The sequence below is a fragment of the Bos mutus genome, chromosome 29, assembly GCF_027580195.1.
Source record: "Bos mutus isolate GX-2022 chromosome 29, NWIPB_WYAK_1.1, whole genome shotgun sequence".
Lineage (NCBI taxonomy): Eukaryota > Metazoa > Chordata > Mammalia > Artiodactyla > Bovidae > Bos > Bos mutus.
The window spans coordinates 15,883,852-15,898,633 of NC_091645.1; the positions used below are offsets into that span (position 1 = coordinate 15,883,852).

Genomic DNA, 14,782 nt, shown 5'->3' on the forward strand with positions numbered 1-14,782 from the left:
CTTTAATTCATAGATAGGATTGTAATTATCCCTATTTTCCAGGTGAGGAAACTGAGGCATATAGAAGATAAGAAACTAAGGTCACTGCATTAATCAGTTCAGACTGCCATAACAAAACACTTCATGGGTAGCTTAAACAACAGAAATGTCGTTCCTACAGTCTTGGAGACTGGTCCAAGATCAAGGTCGCAGCTAATATGGTTTCTGGTGGGGCTCTGGTTTGCAGACGGTCATCGTCTTGTGATGGCCTCGTCTCACACTTCCTCTGTGCATGCAGATGGAGAGAGCCCTCTTGACCCTGCACACACACACACACACACACTCTCTCTCTCTCTCTCCTTAGAAACCCGCTAACTCTGTCTTGAGGTGCTCACCTTCATGACCTAATCTAACCCTAATTACCTCCCAAATTCCATCTTCAGATCCCTTCACACTGGGGTTAGGACTTCAATATAGGGATTTGGGGTGAGATGACATAAACATTTGGTCCCTAACAGTCACAAAGCTAGCAAGTGATAGAACTTAACTGCAGTCGTTTGTTGGCCCCTCATTCTCACTCTGAGGCATCTTGCATGATCCTTCTGCTTAGATACCAGATACCCATCAAGGAGTTTCTCCTGGACTGGACGGTCCTCTGGGACACCACTAGTGTTTGCATTCAGAGGAGAGCCTCCATGAGCTCGGAGGACACAGGAATGTCGTTCACCGCTATGTCCTTAGCAGGCAGCCTCGTACCTGAGAGAGATAATCAATATTCACTATAGAAATAAATGACTCTGTTAAAGACTGGCAGCTATGGTTGGATATAAAAAAACCCCAAAAATGGTTTTGGGGAATTCCTTAGCGACCCAGTGGTTAGGATTCTGCTCTTCCAATGCAGGGAGCGTGAGTAAGATCTTGTCAGGGACCTAAGATCCCACAAGCTGTGCCGCATGGCCCCCCGCAAAAAAAGAATTTGTTCATATATCCTGGGAAGATGGGCCCCTTGAGGTTTTATCAAGAAAGTGAAGTAATAGCAGTAAACATCGGATATATGCCACATTCTCCCAGCTTCTTTTCACATATTTTACTTCATTCAAACCTCACACCAACCCTGAGATAAAGTTCCTCTTTTTATAGACAAGGAAACAGAGACTGAGAGACGCTCAGAGCCCCACTTGCCAAAGGTCACGTGCACACCTGGAAGGTGTGGCTGCCGGCAGGCCCCGCCTACAAGCAGAGTGGATTCCAAAGTGCTGGCAGAGCAGGGTCTTCCTTGGGGGAGCACCGAAGCCAGCCCCCACCCCCGCACCTCCTTTAGTGTGAAAGGAATCCTGGCCCTAAAGCCAGGCGGTCACCTTGGTCTCTTTCATTATCTTTGAATTCACCGTGGGGAAGAGACGAGTCAACATCAGTTTTTGGAGCCTTGCCCTCAGACCTAAGCATAGCAGGGGTTGTTCAGAGAGTGGAGAGGAAGCCACAAGGCTTTGGCACAAAGTAGCCCCACCGTCTCTGCAGGACCAGAGCAGAAGTTCCACTGAGAGGGCCAGACAGGGCGCCAAGAGGGCTGCAGGCCCTGCCTTGGAAGTTCACTAGCATAGCAGGAGATACATCGTGAAGACTAATGGAGTTTATGGAGGCTAAATCACAACCCCTCCACCGCCCCCCCACCACACACACATGCATACCACCATCGTTGATCATGCCACTTCTGATTTTGAAAGAGAAAGGCGGTCTCTGAGACACATTCATCCGGTGATGGGTAAATTGAAGGGGGAAGAAAGGAAGACCCAGGATGGAGCCTCTGGGGAACCTGTGCAGTCGTGGAGACCTGTTCAAAGGCAGGGGATTTGGTGGGAAAGGGAGGAAAAGAGAAGAATGAGACAAAAATGGATGAAAATCATCACGAGACCAGGGCTTGGGGCCCGGGAGGAAGCAGAGGTCATGGGGATCGTCTCCATTTGTTCAGCGGGCTTTGTGTGGCTATAGAGGTGCAAATCACTTTCAGATGCTTCATTTTATGAGCTCTTCACTCTGGCCCTGAGGGAGTCAGAGGAAATGATATTATGTCCATTTTATAGATAAGGAAAGTGATATTGTCAGTGGTTAAGTGGCTTTCCCAAGGAAGTTACTAGGAGACAGAGAGGGAAGTTGAATTTGTTTGTTCCATCTCTGGTTATTCTTGGCCTCCCCTCATGGCAGGAGGTGACTGACACTAAGAATTTGTCTTTGCAACCTGGGATGTGTTTGCTTCTTTTGCAGATGTGGTAATAATGACGACAGCAGCTCCAACCCCCACACCCACCTCCATCCATACACATTATTACTAAGGCTGCTACTGCCGCAGCCATAATTAAGTGCCTTTGATGTGCCAGGCATCAGGCTTGACATCTGTTTGCATTGATTCTCAGACAACCCTGGAGGTAAGGATTGCTTTTCTCGCCTTACAGATGAGGTGACCAGGGTGGAAAGGAAAAGAGACTTACCTTGAGTTTGAGGGGAACTGTTTCACTTATATCAAAACAATGTGTCTCAGACTCTACCTGAATCAACAAATGGCATTCCTTTTCATTATGCTTAGTGATCATTGCTCTTGGGAAGAGGGTAAAAGGTTCCCTGGGGGGTTACAGCTGCTTGCATAATGGAATAAGCCAGAATGGACTTCAGGGTTTTCTTTAGGATTGTCTTTTCTTGGCATCTCCTAAGACATCCAGGTTGAAACAAATTGTCCAGAAAGTCAGGACACTTTCTAGGGACAATCTCTTTTCTGTCAACTACCTGGGCTTCCCTGGTGGCTCAGATGTTAAAGCATCTCCCTGGAATGCCTTAGACCCGGGTTCGATCCCTGGGTTGGGAAGATCCCCTGGAGAAGGAAATGGCAACCCACTCCAGTACTCTTGCCTGGAGAATCCCATGGACGGAGGAGCCTGGTAGGCTACAGTCCATGGGGTTGCAAAGAGTCGGACACGACTGAGCGACTTCACTTTCACCTTCACCTGGAGTTATGTTGTTATTTTTTTCCTGGGAAAGGAACCAAGAGCCTGCGTTTCGGTAGTTCCCAGGTGATGCTGACCTGCTGGTTTGTGAACCACATTTTGAGTAGTAAGGGGTTTCTCTCTAAAATCCTTTGAGGTCAATAAGTCCATTTGGAAGTCCTAAATACACCCATTAAAATATTTGTGTGTGCTGTGGTCCTAATATCTGGCTACATGATTGAAGTTCTTGATAAACTCTGATAATAACAGATGCAATTCAAAAAACTGTGTGCAAGAAACATCCCAACAAAATGCGCTCACTGTTGTGTTAGTTTTGTTCTTTTCTAGATGAGGAAATTCAAGCATAGAGAGGTAAGTTCACCTAAGCTCGTATAGCAAATAAGTGGTGAGACTGGAATTCGAAGTAAGTCTTCCTTACTCTGAAATGTGCTTTTTCTACACATGAATATAAGCTTACTCAGTACTTGAGAGATGAAGGCTCTTGATGCACTAGGCCATTGTTTCTCTGCTTTATTGTAGAGATACAGTGGAGAAATGTGTCTTTCAAATTGTTGAGACCCTTGTTGATGCTAATTCTTATCATCAAAAATCAAATAACAATAAGTGGAAATTTAATGACACTAATAACATGAAAAATTAAGAGGATAAGCATGTAAATCAGGATTTAAGCAAAGCATAACATTTGTAATCATGCCATGTAAATACAGGAGCAGGAAAACCCAGGAACAATGGGTATCCATTGAGAAAAAAGCCCGTGGCATTAGAGAAGAATGAAACAGAAAAAAACACCAGCGTTGCTTGGCTTCGCTCCCTCCCCTTTGGGTTCAGAAAATAGAATTGAGACAACACCAAAGGGGGTGGATAAAGAGTTTGAACAATGAATACACATTACCAGCATCAGCTGGGGATCTTGTTAACATTAACCTGATACATTGCAAGTGAGCTGCAGTTAGAACAGTAATTACAGTAAATAGAATCCATTTGGAATCCTCAAGCAAATATGAGCTGGGAAGAAAGATGGGCTGAAAAAAAATCCATTACCCTTTGGAAGTTATGGAGGCTTTGGATGGCAGCGGTTTCTGCTGTGAATTGCATCTGACTAAGACGTGGCAACTTGAGTGAATCTTTCTCAGCTCTCAAGTGCGTTTAGATGGTAAATAAAATGAATTATCCAACCATTCCAGCCAAATGCAGTTTCCCGAAATATTTGTCTTAGTAATTTAGGAAGAAAATTTAGGTAGAATTGGGAAGGTGGCCTGTCTACTCTGCTTCCTGCTTTGTGCTGATGGTGTTTCATAGGAAAAATGAAATGGGATTCTTCTGGAAAGGTCAGGATCAAGGAGGGGTGGGAGAAGGTAGAGAAAGATTCTGAGCCTTTCAAAGTGGTCTGCATTCTTTTTTATTATTTTTAATTAAAGGATTCATCTTCTACTTCTTGTTTTAGTAATTTTATTCATGTATTTATTGGGCTGTGCTGGGTCTTTGTTGCTGTGTGGGCGTTTCTCCAGTTTCGGGGAGCAGGATTGCATTCTAGTTGCGATGTGCGAGCTTCTTCTTGTGGTGACTTCTTTCGTTGTGGAGCACAGGCCCCAAAGGTATGAGCTTCAGTAGTTACAGCACGTGGTCTCAGGAGTTGTGGCTCGCAGGTTCTAGAGCCCACAGGCTCAGTAGTTGTGGTACATGGGCTCAGTGGTGCACAAGCTCTTTCGCCCCACAGCATGTGGGATCCTTCCGGACCAGGGATCTAAACCACGTCTCCTGCATTGGCAGGCGGATTCCTATCCACTGAGCCACCAGGGAAACACAGGCTGCGCTCTCGAGTGTCGGTCAAAGAGGAGTTTCACTTTCAAATACTCCAGTGCCAGTCCACTATGGTCTGACACCAGCCCCTTCTGTGGGCATCTGACTACAATCCTCCCATGCCATCTGTTCTCGAAAGCTCTGTAGTTGCAGCCAGCTCGGCCATCTGAGACATCTCACGGCTTTCTGTCCTTTTCATGCCCCGGCTTGACCCTCAGCCCCTCCCCTTCTTCCCAGGCACTGACCCGTGTGCCCAGGTCAGATTCTCTTCCCTGGTTTCCTGACCTCACCTCCCCCAACTTTGGGAAAGAGTCAGCTCTTCCTTGATCTCAGGTTCATGGAGGCCTCATGCTCTGAGTGGCCCCCCATTACCACCCCCATGAGTAAGTAAGACCTCAGAAGTGCTGAGTCTAGAGACTGGGAGTCATCGGCAACATAACTGAGTTTTCACATGTTCATTCATTCAAGTCGTTTATTAGATGCCTCCTCTGCCCCAGGTCTGGAACTGTCTGAAACATATTTCTCTCTGTGGGGTCTGGGATGCCCCACTGATAGGAGGCTGGCTTAGAATAGGAAGAAGATACTGGTAATCGGAAGGGATAAGCACTGAAATGGCATCTCTGTGAATGCAGCTGGGCATTGTAGGGGATGCCCTAGACCTAATATGTGGTCTTAGTGCCATCCGAGAGGGGCGCGAAGGACCCGGGCCCCAGTGGGTCCAGGCACGGGCCTGGAGAAGCAGTCCTGCTTCTCCTCTCTCAGCCTTGCACCCGAAGGACCCCAGGTGGCTGACCTTAGATATCTTCCTGTTGCTTGAGTGCCGGGACGAGAGCTAATTAGCATTGGTAACAAGCTCATTAGTTTTCCAAAGAACACAAAGAAGGGAGATTTGAGGTGCGAATGGGAAAAAAGAATTCTCTGGTCTCCATCCAATATTTTTTTCCTTTAAGATTTAGCTACACTATCTCGTCAAACCACATACACATTAGGATGGAGTCCCTTCTTAAAAAGGCCATTTTTATGACGCATAAACTGAATTCTAAACAGTCTAGTCTATGTTTTATATAGGTTAACATGCTACATTAAAAAAATATTTTTATTTATTTGGTTACGCCAGATCTTAATTGCAGCACACAGGATCTTTGTTACATCATGTGGAAACTTTCGTTATTGTGCACAGACTCTAGTTGTACTGCATGGGCTCCGGAGTGCGTGGGCTCAGTAGTTCCGGCGCATGAGCTCCGTTGCTCCCTGGCATGTGGGATCTTAGCTGCCCGACCGGCGATGGAACCCGAGTCCCTTGCATTGTAAAGCAGATGGATTCTTAACCCCTGGACCACCAGGGGAGTTCCAACAGGCCACATTTTTAATGCTTACAATAACCCTATGAAGGAGGAAATACTGTGATTCCCATTTTATAAGTGGGAAACTGGGACCGTGAGCATTAGAGGTCCTGGAGTCAGCAGATGTGGGGGTGAGACAGCCCTCACCTTTCCCTTCTGTGAAACCTTCAGACGAGTCACCCGACCTGCCTGGGCCCATGTGTTCTCATCCGTAGAACAGGATGATCTCAAGTATCTGTGTCATAAGGTAGAATAAGGATAAATTAACTGCATGAGATGTACCTTGCGTAACGCTGGCCACAGAGCAAGGGCTGAGTGCATGCTATCTCTTTCTTTCTCCAGCGCCAGTAGGAAAAAGCTCTTCATTTCTATCCCCTTGTCCCCAGGCCACTCCTGCTAGGGGTCAGCCACAGAGACACTGAGTGATGCTCCGAGTGAGCTGGGAGTACTGAGGCATCCAGAGCCCCCATCTCCCCAGCAAGGGGGGTGCCCCCGGGCAGGGCCACCAAATCATTGTCCTGGCCACAGGAAGTGGGGCAGTTGGAACCTTCTCCTCAAACAACTGACACCCCCCCCACCTCTCCCAACCCACCTGTCCCAAACCCCGCAAACCCCCAAAGACTCCAGTTCAGACCAAGGACAGGAAGTGAAGTAGCATGTTTAGGCAAAGCTGCAGGGCTTGAGGGGGAAAGGGGGAAAGGACGCATTTAAACATCACTGGACACAACTGCTGAAGGTAATTCGCAGAATCGGAGCCCAGGAGACTCCAGGCATCTGGTCCCTGGACCCAGGCCCGAGGAGCAGAGCTTCTGAGCCTTGCGGGTGCGGCGGTGGCACATGGGGAGCTTTGACTGATGCCGTGATGCCCAGGTCGCTGCCCCCTCCCGGTCCCTGCCACTTTCAATTACTGGGACTGGAGTGCAGCCTGGACGTAGGGATTTTGAAAACTTTCCAGATGATTCTCTGCAGCCAGGACTGGGAGACTCTCGGACTTCCAATGTCTGGTCATGCGAAGAGACTTCTAGAGGCCCTTGGAGCCCCTCATTTCCTGGTGGCCCCACTGTTCTCCCAGACACCCGCCCTGCCCCCTCTCTCCCTTTCCACCTACATTTGATCACTCCAGTCTGGCTACCAGCTCTTGTTTGTGGGACCCCGTGGCCTTTGCCACGTACCCCATGCTCCCAGGGCCTCAGAGTGCCCCTTCCCCCTTGGGCTCCTATTCTCTAGGTCCTTGCTCAGCCCACATGCACCTCATCCAAGCCCTCCTCTTCACCGTGTCCCTCGAGGTCCCCGTGGTGGTCTTTGACTGTCACAGGCTGGCACCTCCGGAAAACCGTCCGAGCATCCCAGCTCAAGAGGACCTTTGTCACGTCTGCATTTCGGCAGCACCTAACTTGGACAGCCCTCCTGGTTTTCAGGCCTGATGACCTGATGCGTTTGCTGGGGTGCTCTGTCAGCCTGGCGGGGGTGGGGACCTCAGTTTCTGCATCTGTGGCTGGTGAATAAGACCGCCTGCCCAGGTGCTGCCAGCTCTGTTATGAGGCTCAGAGGACAAGAGCGCTATTCTATGCACGTCTCATATATCACCTCCCGTGCCTCTTCCATCGGTGGCATTATGGTACCCAGTTTATGGGTGAAGAAACTGAGGGTCTACGCGGTGCGACCTGGCCCAGAGGTTCCTCAATTCCAATTCCCAGATTCCTCCCACTTTACCATGCCACCTAGAGGGAACTCTCATAGAAAGTATACCCACCATAAGGTGTTTTATGCTAATGTTACAAATAATCTAGTTCGATTAGAAGGTTCAGTTCTAATCTACCTGCTTCACACAACAGAATTCGATGAATAAAAAGAGCTCTTGGGTAGGGTCAGGGAGGCCCCCACTCAGCTCTTTGCTCATTCTGCAGTGCTTGGAGGCTCCGTTAAATCAGGCCTGGACCAGGCTCTGGGGACGCAGACACGGTCCAACAGGCATCCTACAGGTACTGCAGGAAAGCCTGCTTTCTGACTGAAGAGACCAAGCCTTAAACCTCGGATCTCTATACAGTGTGCCCTGGGTTCAAGTCCCAGCTCTGTCACGTACTACCTGCACGATTTTCTTTCTTTTTCCCCCACCGTGTGATTTTATGTAGGCGAGCTGCGCAATGTCTCTGGGCTTTAGTTTCCTCCTCTGTAAAGTGGGGTAGTAGAACCTTCCCAGCAGGGTGTGGTAAGATTGAGTTAATGCATGTGTGGCACTTAGAATAGGCCTGGCCGGTGAAGTCCCAGGAGTGCTGGGAGGGAGAGGAACCGCCACGTGCTTTGGTTTCCTTTGGCTTCTGCGACACATCACCACACACTGAGTGACTTAGAACAACCCAGGTTGCTTCTCTTACAGTTCCAGAGGTCAGAAATCCAACATTAGTCTCACTGGGCTCAGTTAGTTGGCACGGCTGGTTCCTTCTAGAGTCTCTGAGAAGAGACTCCGTTTCCTCCCCTTGGTCGTCTTCACGAGTCTGCCTGCTTTCCTTGGTCTGCGACCCCTTCCTTGTACCACCCCAGCCTCTCGCTCCGTGTCATGTGCTACGGACTCTGATCTTCCTGCCTCCCTCTTACAAGAACTCTTGTGATTACCGTGGGCCCACCTGGATCAACCAGCCTAAGCCTCCCATCTCTCCATCCTTAACTCATTCACATTGGCAAAGCCCTTTTGCCATATCAGGTAACATGTTTATAGGTTCTGGGGATTAGGATATGGGCATTTGGCAGGGAGGGCATTATCCAGGTTGTGGTACCAGGGAACAGAAGTCCCCTTCTCAAGGGAGGGAGGTCAGGGATGACTTCCTATGGAGGCACATTTCAGCTCGTTCCTGTAGGATGGGTGGGAGTTTTTCAGACTGATGTGCAAAAAAGGGCATCCAGGTGAGGAAAGCCCTCCAGTGAAGACGCCAGGCGTGGAGGAAAAGTATTCCATGTTTGGGGAGAGGTGAGAAGCTTGCAGCATCAGGAACATGTGTGAGGGAAGGAAGGAGGGGTGGGCAGGCCTTTGAGGCCGTGACCCTGGATGCAAACGTGGGTGGTGGGGCGGCAGCTGGTGGAGTCCTCTCTGTGGTGTGACGTCCCGCCCAGGGGACTCTGGCATTCCACTCTGGCCCGTCTAGCCAGCCTCAAGAGTATCAAGTTCCAGCCAAGCAGCGTGTGTGTCTGGGCCATCAGGAGCTCGTATCCCTGGGGCTGTCGCATTTGTCTCCATCTCCCTGCCCTTCCTGCGCCACCCCCCCAACCCCCTAACAGAACAGACGCCCAGACTCCCCCTGACCCCACCTCCCCTGGCTCCTGAGCCGCAGAACAGAGGATCAGCTCTGGTGATGGAGAACCAGACCCGGGGCCCCTTTATTGGAAGCCATTTTCCTTCCCAATATCTTCTGGAGAGATGGAGCGGCAAAGCGAAATTCCCACAGAAATAATTTTTCAATTTCTTATAATAGGACATAAAAGTCGGCCCAGGGAAATTGATTCCATTCGCAGCTCCCTTTGTAGGACACTTCATCTTGCATTGCGGCCTCTGTATTTCAGCAATTTCTAAAGCCCGAGGAAGTCTCGTTTAATGTTTTTTTGCCACCCTGGCAGAAGGCTTTTGTAGCTCAGCTGAATGGCTCTGCTGATCTGTCACTTCCTCAGACCCAAGGCTGGGGCAGGGATGGGGTGGGTGGGGGGGTGCCTCGAATCCCACACCCAACCCCAGGGGCTGGCTGACCAGGTCCCCCCTCACGTCCACGCTTGCCCCCAACGTGGAGACCTGTTCTCCTTTGCGCTTCCTTCCCCGTGCCTCATCTCCCCTCCTCCCCTCCTGCCTTTTCACCTCCTTTCTTCTTTTCTTGACATGCTTCCACTTTTGTCCCTGCCTTCCTCTTCTATTTCTCTTCAACCCCCACCCCACCCTCTTTCCCTGGAGTGGTATCCATCGCTCGACAACCATGGGACCCAGCAGGTTACTCAGTCTCCCTGGGTCTCAGCTTCTTCATCTTTCAAGGGGGGGGTTATAATGTGCCTTTCACAGGCTTGTGAGAAAGATCCCACATTTAGATGTTCAGGAGATCCCAGGGAGAGAGGGATATACGGGGTGGAAGGAGCTAGTGTTAGCCTGGCAGTTCTGCACGGGAGAACCTGAGCTTCACACCGGGAGAAGAGGGCACAGGGCTGCTTCCAGACTGCTCTAGGATGATGCTTTTCAAAGGAATCGCACATTTTAGTTTACCAAGAGTTTTCTGAGCCAGTTGATGGAGCAGAGCAGATAACGCAGCCTGGCCTGGAAATGAGGAGATAGAGGGTCTTTAAATAAATGTTTGTGGTTTATCCTGTGTATGCAACTCAGATCAAGTGCCCCCTGAGCCTGTGCACTTTTCTGTCCTGGGATCATGAAATGGACTGCAAGGAAGGTCCATCCAACCAAGCCTCTCCCACTTGGCCTCCTGCCTCTCTCCTGACCCTGGAGTTAGAGTCTGGGGAAAACCAAGTTATCCAAGGTCTCCCTAGCCACTCTGAGCCTCAACTTTGTTACTGTATCCTGCTTGAGATTTGGGAAGGGGTTGCAAGCCAGCCTCCATCATCTCCCACTTCAAGGCGCAGCCTGGGTCCTGTGGCCCTAAAGTGGACTGACTCTACCACCAGAATAAATCTGACTTTCAAGGTAGCCTTGACTCGACAGCCCATTTGAATGCTCCGAGCAGGCAGATGTTACACTCAGCTGGCTGGCCTTAGTCTCCTAGAGTTGAGGAAACAGGCTCAGCTAAAGCGAATAGCCTGAGGCTCAGCTGAGATGAGAACCCAGGTACCCCTACCAGACCTCAGAACTATTGGTTTCAGAATGTCAAGCGACTGGCCCAAGTCATCCAGCAAATCTGGAAACCATGTCCCTAGACCCCATTCCAGAATATTTGTTCATTCCATACTCCACTTGCAATAGTTTAGGGTTCTTGTATGAAACCCTGAGGCCCAGAGCCAGGACCAAGTGGAAAGAAGTTACAGGGAGTTTTAAGCCAACTTTCCACCAGCCAGAGTGGCCCTGAGGTAGAAGGGATGGCTCTCATGGTTTGCTCCCTAACATAGCAATTCAGGCAGGGCCACAGGTCACCTGTTGGAGAGGCTATGGCGGGAATTCCTGCATCTGATGTCTGGCTGGCTGTCACAGGCCAGCCTGTTCCAAGGATGCGACGGTCCTCTGTGCCTCTTACTCCCAGAGCTGACCGGGAGCTGAACCCAAGCTCACAGCAGCTGCTTTTCACAAACAATTCCCAAAGGAGTAGTAGGAAGGGAATTTTTTTCCTCTAGAAGAATGAAATTCCCAAGGAAGCAGCACTTATTGCTGTCTGTGGGTGAGGATGCACAAAACTCATCATGGCTGGAAAATCCTGGGACTGATATTGATTCAGTTATTCGTTCAGCAATCTTAAGCATCTCTTCTGCAGTCAGCCTTCCTGTAGGCTGTGGGGAGCCAGCCGTAAACAAGGGAACACCGTCCCCACCCTCTCGGCACTCACATCTAGTGGAAGAGGCAGCCGAGAAACGTCCTCACGGTATCTGCCTGTCTAGAGCTGTCTCTTCTTTCCTCTGAGGCTCAGAGAACAGTCTCACGGCTCCTTGCAGACTGAGAAGCGCTGAAGAACAGCGGAAAGGCCGCAGAACTTTCTGAGGACTGACACCCTGATCTAGCAGTGAGAAGCCAGGCAGCATCCATTCTCTGTGTCTCAGGGTTTTAGTATGTAAAGGGAGAACAGAAGTACCCGCTTAGTCCTTTCCTGCTCAGCGTCTTTGATGACAAGGAACAGAGATCCACCCACGCCAACTCAGGGAAAGGGAGAGGGTGGCTGGTGATACTAGCAAGATCTTTCCAGGAGTCCAAAGGCAAGAAGCATGATGCAGCAGGACCTCATGGAAACCCCAAATCGGAAGCTGCTAACAGCTAAGGCATCCATGTGGTCTGTCTTGGTGGCCCTTTTCCTCTCTGCATTTCTACTCTGTTTTCCTCTCTGCTCATCTGTTTATTTTGCGTTGTGTTTTTTTTTTTTTTTTTTAGATCACAGTCCCACAAAGCTTTGCAGAGACCCATCCCCACCACCCTGGCCTTCTCCATGACCTGACAACTCATAGTAACTCCTTCGGATTTTTCTCCCCTCTGCTAGCTAGCTACCCAGTCTCTGTTCCTCAAATCCAGGTCCCAGTCCTTGAAGGAGGAATTGAAGTGAGACAAGCAGCAGGTTACTGAACAAGCCAATGGTTGGAGCGTGCATGGAATAGGTACCCACCTCTGGTCCAATCAGCTGTGGGGGACCCGGTCACATGATTTAAAAAACATGGGTGGCACAGGTCATATAGCATAAAACGTGTGACTGTAGATGGGACAGCTTCTCTTAGAAGGCCGTGGTGGTATGTGTAGTCACCATAAAACATCTGGTGCTCAGCTACTCCTCTCAGGCTGCTCTGACCAATTAAATGATGTATTGAATGAATATTCTTTGCAGTGACCTTTAGTGAATTGTTGACTTCCCTGGTGGCTCAGACGGTAAAGCGTCTGTCTACAGTGCGGGAGACCCGGGTTTGATCCCTGGGTTGGCAAGATCCCCTGGAGAAGGAAATGGCAATCCACTCCAGGACTATTGCCTGGAAAATCCCATGGACAGAGGAGCCTGGTAGGCTACAGCCCATGGGTCGCAGAGAGTCGGACACGACTGAGCAACTTCACTTCATTTTCACTTTAGTGAGTTGTAAGATGCTGTGCAGGTGTGAAGTGTGAGAATCACCATAGGTTACCGGCTGAACTTGAACTTTGCCAAAGCTGGCTTGGCTGGCTTCAGCCAGTTGCTTTAATTGGGAAACGATTAGCTTGGTAACCTTCTTGTTCCCTAAGCTATTGCATTTCCCTGGGGCCTGGTGCGAGTGTGCCTCAAATGTGGATTTCTCAAAGTGGCTCCATGCTGTGCCCCTGCGTGGGGCTAGGGCTCAGCCTTGGAAATTACAGTTTGTCTCATCCTGCTGGGCACGATTGAGTAAGTGCTGTCGTGCGTACTGGCGGATCCCAGCAGCTAGGGGCCTCCCGGGCAGCTGGCCAGCGGAGTGACAGGCAACTCCAGGCCACTTCTGCCTTCTTCCGGTGGTTCTGTCTTCCAGAGGACAGATGGGTGGAGAGTACTCAGATATGCTGCATCCTGACAGGACCTGGATCTTCACACCTTAACTTACTGTATCTTCCTAGCAATATTGTTGAGGGAACATTATAATCCCCATTTTACAGACGGAAGCAGTGATGCTTAGGAAGATTAAGTAATTTGCTCAAAATGGTGGAAACCAAGTGGGAACCATTCCTGGCTCTCTGGGCCTCTCAGAGCATTGCAGTAATAGCTTACAAGCATTCAGCCAGCTGATTCTTTCTGAACACATACTGTGTGCTAAGTATTCATAGTGCTGTGCCTTTTAAAGCTCTTTTCCCACTTATCCTCTAATACCCAGAGAAGTGAGTTACAGGATGACTTTTGTTATCCCTATTTAATATCAGAAGCTAGAGGCCCAGAGGAGGCTCAAGGCAACATATATAGTTAGTGGCAGAGCTGGGTCTGCAACCCAACCCCATGAATACACGTGCAAGCCTCTGTGGACCAAACTGTGCTTTCCTCCCACGCCTCAAGACACTCTTCCATACCCAGGAGAAGGAAAATATCCAAATATAAAGTATCGCACTCGTTTGTTTCCTATTTCATTTAGATTTAACTGATATTGCATATATGATAGACTTGGGCTGAAGTCCTGGCCTGCTGATAACTTGTAGTGTGATCACTCTGAGTGTCTGGTTTTCATCCATAAACAAGTGATAATCCTCATGACAGCACCTAGCAGATGGTTCTGGGTTTGGACACGGAGTCAGCAAAGAGGGCTTCTTAGAGAAAGTGCTTCCTAAGATGGCCTCCTGAAAGGAAGCTGCCTGTTAAGACTTCATCCTGTAATGGGCTGGTCATTCCTACTTGCACTTTGAAAGCCTCAGGAAACCAGTCTCAATCTTGCAGGTTGAATGAGTCACACCAACCCCTAGGTGTCTGTACCTGAGCGTCGTGAGAGGGAGCCGCAGGGCCCTAGAACCCCTCCTTCTCCCTGGAGGTTCTTCTTTTCCATCCTGTGTCTCCTCCAGGCTCCTCCCAGGCTAAGATGCACAAGGGGTCTCCGTGAAGGACCAGGGCAAAATTAAGTGCAATCCCTTTGAGGGCTCGGTGCTTACAGAGTCACTGCCATTCTTCAAGAAGTGCTCCTCAGACTCCTCTGAGAAGCACTCGCAGGTCTTTAATTTTAACCTGACTTCAAATTTTGCCTTTACACCTAGGCTGGAGAAAGAACTAGGCTGGAGATGCAACTGCGCTGGTGGTTGGTTTAGGGAGGGGAGGAAGACGCAGCCATTTCTTAGTTTGTTTCTTCGTAATGCTAATCAACTTTGCCTTGTAGCAAACTAGCTGTTTCCTAGCAACGCCAAGTGAGGTAGCAGGATGGCATCTATTTTGAATCTTCCTGATGTGACCTGTTGACTCCCTTTGAGAGTGGCAGCCATGGCCTTGAGACCCTGTTGCTTTGCCAAGAGGAGGGGCTGTCCTCAATCGTGGCAGGGGGACCCCTGGCAGGGTTCTGTAGCTGGGCCAGGCCGAA

General features: G+C 49.6%; 1 protein-coding gene across 4 annotated transcripts in view; it reads left to right on the forward strand.

Annotated features, from left to right (window-relative positions):
* TENM4 (teneurin transmembrane protein 4) overlaps positions 1–14,782 on the forward strand; it is an 855,551-nt gene that overhangs the window by 115,945 nt on the left and 724,824 nt on the right. The gene's annotated exons all lie outside the window — the stretch shown is intronic.